This window comes from Myotis nattereri, assembly GCF_964212035.1.
Source record: "Myotis nattereri genome assembly, chromosome: 1".
NCBI lineage: Eukaryota > Metazoa > Chordata > Mammalia > Chiroptera > Vespertilionidae > Myotis > Myotis nattereri.
In genome coordinates this window covers 182,788,280-182,793,124 of record NC_138075.1, presented here as the reverse complement: position 1 = coordinate 182,793,124, position 4,845 = coordinate 182,788,280, and positions in this window count along the sequence as shown.

The window sequence follows — 4,845 nt, the reverse complement described above, 5'->3', positions numbered from 1 at the left end:
GGTATAAGAACAATGTTTCTTCAGGGCTCAGATAGCAAGTTCAAGGAAAAGTGAATTGTTTGCTGACAAAAGGAAGAGGATATCTTCAATAGGGAAGTTCAGGCAGAGTATTAGTTCAGGTGCAGCAAATTATCTATGAACCTTGTCTCCCACATAATAAAAAAATTTGAGACTATCACCTCTCCAGTCTCAGTGCATGTGGTGTACCTCCCCTGAAAAGTGCCTCCATTTGCCAGGACATATCTCTCTTGTGCTTTGTACTTTTCTACTAGCTTTTCCCTTACAGTCAAGAAACATACAGAAGTCTCCTCTCTTCTCAAAGCAGTCCATCATCACCATCATCATCATCGTCGTCATCATTATCCTTTGACCTCCCATATTCCTCCAGCTATAACCCAACCTCTCTTTTCTTCACCTCCAGGAGTAGACTACATATTTTCTCCTTAACTCCTCTTCTGACTTTAGACTACTTTTTAGAGCAACTTGCTGTTGTCAGAACAGCAAGGCCATCTGCCTCCACAAGCCACACCTTAATTATAATTCTACTCCTTGGGCTTCCATGAGGCCAGACCCCCTTGTATTTACTCCTGCCTCTCTATTTATACTTTCTCCTTTTTGAGCTCGTTTTTCTCTGTCCCTTTCTCAAATGTTGATTTTTATTTGTAATCTAGTCTCAAATGTCAGTTCTCACTCTGTACAAACTCCCTGGATGATTTAATTAATTATCACATTTTTCAACTATCAATTCCCACCTCTCAAATTCATCCAAGGCCATCCCTAAACAACAGCCCCATATACCCAGCTTCCTGCTAAACTTTCACTGGAGTGTCTTGGATTCCATGTATCACAAATAGAGCTCATCTTCTCAAAAGCCTACTTTTCCAGCCTCATCTCCTTTCTTCAAACTCTGCGCTTTGACCACCATGACCTTTGTGGTTTTGTTCTTACCTGGAATAATCTTCCTATCCCATCCTTTCTAACTTGTCCAACTCCACTCATTCCTTAAGGCTCCCCTTAGGCATCACCTCTCTTAAGGAAGCCAGTTGGGCATGCCCCCCTCTGAGGTCCTGAATATTCTATTCACATCTCCATCACTATAATACCATATTAAAAATTTCTACTTTGTGTCTTTCTACCATTGGACTGTGAGTTCCTTCAGAGCAAAGACTGGGTGTGTGCAAATTCACCATTTTTATATCTAGGACTTAGCATGGCGCCTGACACTAATAGGAATTCAATAAATATTAATTTAATTAACTTTATGCCATATTAATTTTTATACAACAAAGATGAATCTTTCTCTAGCTCTTCTTCAGGAATCAATGGGAGATGTACTGACAATGTCAGCAGTGGATTTCATTTCAATATTTTCCCCCCTCCCTCACTTCTACCTCACTCTCCTTCCTCTATTTTTGAAGGTTATTATATTGGGGATGGTCAACAAATTATCTTTTTCTTTGCAAATCCAAATGAAAGGCCCACCTTACTTTTGTTGATTGACTTTTTAAAAGTTAATATTCAAAGAAGACTATAATTTCTTTTCTTGTGAGCAAAATTGTTTCCAGATATAAGAGATGTCATGTAGTCCTAGCCAGTGCTCAGTTGTTAGAGCACCGGCCCATGGACTGAAGGGTCTCAGGTTTGATTCTGGTTAAGGGCACATACTTCAGCTGCAGGTTCGCAGCCCCAGGTGGGGACACATTCAGGGGGCTACCAATCGCTGTGTCTCTCTCACATCGATATTTCTCTGTCTCTGTCTCTCCCCCTTCCTTCCACTCTCTCTAAAAATCAATGGAAAAAATAGCCTCAGGTGAGGATTAACAAAAAGAAAAAAATAAAGAAAGGAAAAAAAAGATGTCGTGTAATCAGAATCTGAGCAGGCGATAAAGTGGGAAGCCATCATGAACAAATCAACCAAACTCCCCACACACTTTTAGAGCTAGAAGCGGCATCAGCAATGATTGAGTCTGCCAGTGACTCATAAGCTGCTTTGATAATTAGTAAACTCCCTAGAGAGCCATGTTGTATATTGAAGCCGTTGGATTTTGGAAGTGCATAGATGGGGTGGAGAAGTCCAACTCAGCTTCTCACTAGATCTTAACCATTTAACTTCTCCGTTTTCTCACTTATCTATTTCTGAGAAAAAATAAATATGTCTAAAGTGCTTTCAATATACAGTAGAACCTCAATATATGGACCGAATCTGATATTATATTTACTTTAAAATATTAACAATAAAAAAACCATGTCCCTGGCTCAAATTTAGGAGGCAGTATAAGACATACTATCTCGAATGGATTAGAAAACTGTGGTACATCTACACGATGGAATACTATGCTGCTGTAAAAAAGAAGGAACTCTTACCATTTGCAACAGCGTGGATGGAACTGGAGAGCATTATGCTAAGTGAAATAAGCCAGTCAATGAAGGAAAAATACCACATGATCTCACTCATTTCTGGATAATAAAGACCATTATAAACTTATGAACAAAAATAGATACAGAGGCAGAGCTGCCTCGAACAGACTGTCAAACTACAGCAGGAAGGCCAGGGAGGGTGGGAGGGCAGGAGGGGGGTGGGTAAGAAATCAACCAAAGGACTTGTATGCATGCATATAAGCATAACCAATGGACATAAGACACTGGGGGTGGGAAGTTTTCATTTTTAACGTACGTACTTCTATTATATCTTTTATAATTAAAAATCATAAACTATATTTTTCAAAAATTTTTGCATATAAGAAATAAATTAGAAAAAGACACTGAAGAGGGCATAGAGGGGATAAATGGTGATGGAAAAAATAAATTTTTTTTAAAAGAAAGACACTGACTAAATAGGTATCAGGGTAGGGGAGGCCAGGGGATTGTCAAGGGCCGGGGGAAAAAAAGGAGACATATGTAATACTCTTTGTAATACTTTAAGCAATAAAAAACAAAAAAACAAACAAACAAAAAAAACATACTATCTCAATGCAGCGTTGTTATGAACTGAGTGTCAGGGCTCCCCTAACCTATATGTTGGCATCCTAACCTCCAATATGATTGTATTAGGAGGTGGGGCCCTTGGAAAGTAATTAGGTTTCGATAAGGTCATGAAAGTAGAGCCCCCATGATGGCACCAGTGTCCTTATAAGAAGAGAAACCAGAGCGCTCTCTCCTTAAGGGGAAGGTGGCTATCTGCAAGACAGGAAGAGAGCTCTCACCAGGAACAAATCTACTGGCACCTTGATCTTGGACTACTCAGCCTTCAGAACTGTGAGAAATAAATGTTTGTTGTCTAAGCCACCCAATCTATGGTATTTTGTTATAGCAGCCTGAGCTAAGCATAAACAGGTGTGAAGGTTACTGAATATTGCTGGGTGAAGGCTTGTTGTTATCACATAAGTTCTCTTTTGCCCTTCAGATATCTTGTTTCTTATGTGCTTATAAATCCAAATACAGTGGTAGAATAAGACAAATCATCTATCCTATAAAAAAGTGTTGAAGGTAGAAATATGACACTGCTATGGAGTGAGAAAGTAATAACTCGCATGAGCCAAGAAACAACTTGAAACAACCTCTAGGAGTGAAAGGAATAACGTCTCCCATCAGGCAGCATATCCAGTTGTAACTAACTCTGGGTCCCCGAGGACAAAAGGGATGTGCTTTCATATATCATGGGGGAGCGGAGCGGGGCCCCCAGCTGTTACTCTGCCTGGGCTCCCTGCTCTGGGGCTCCAGGCCTCATCTGTTTCCCTGCCGTGTATGGGTCATGGTGACTCTATTTCGGGGTTGTTATGAGGGTGAAATAAGGTTACATATGAGGAGTACTTTGCAAAGTTTTTCATTGTCATTTGAAACATAGAGGAGCTTTTTAATTGACACTTTCAGAAATTTCTTGAAAATTGTCTTCCCTCAAATTAAAAGCACCTTAAATGGTTATCAGTACAGAGTTGACAAGATACATCACGGTGAGCTAAAAGCAATGGGATGGCGTTCAGCCATGAGCAGCCATGACAAAGGCCAGTCTGCATGGACTAGTGTGAAATATCTCCAAGCTATAGTGTTACATGCAGAAAAGCAAATTGCAGAACAGAATGCTTAATGTCGTCTCAGCTACACAAAAAATATGCCCGTCAGTGTCTAATCAAAGAGTATACACCAAACTGTGAACAGTGATGGCCTCTGGAGAATGGGTGGGGTGGGGAGTTTTCATTTTTAACGTACGTACTTCTATTATGTCTTTTATAATTAAAAATCATAAACTATATTTTTCAAAAATGTTTGCATATAAGAAATAAATTAGAAAAAGACACTGAAGAGGGCATAGAGGGGATAAATGGTGATGGAAAAAATAAAATAAAATAAATTTTTTTAAAAGAAAGACACTGACTAAATAGGAATCACATTCAGCTGCGTTAAGATAAGAAAGTGAACTCAACTGGTGTGGCTCAGTGGTTGAGTGTTCACCGATGAACCAGGAGCTCATACTGGGGTTGTGGGCTCGACCCCTAGTTGGGGGCTGCCTTGGGGTTTGCAGGAAGCAGCTGATCAATGATTCTCTCTCATCATTGATGTTTCTATCTCTCTCTCTCTGAAATCAATACAAGTTTATTTTTTTAAAGATAAGAAATTGATATTGTCTGCAGACCAGCTGAGAATGTTTTAGAAGTCATTAAGAAAAATGAAGAAGAAAGAGCAATAAAATAATTCTCAAGGCAAAAAGTGAAAACTTCGTAAGATCGTGAAAAATTAACTTGACGTAGCCTCAGATTGTTGGATTGTTCAGCACCTTTGGTAACCACTAGCTGTTTCTCTGCTGGTGAGGCCCCTGCCAAGCCTGCTTCCCAGGTATCCAGCACATCT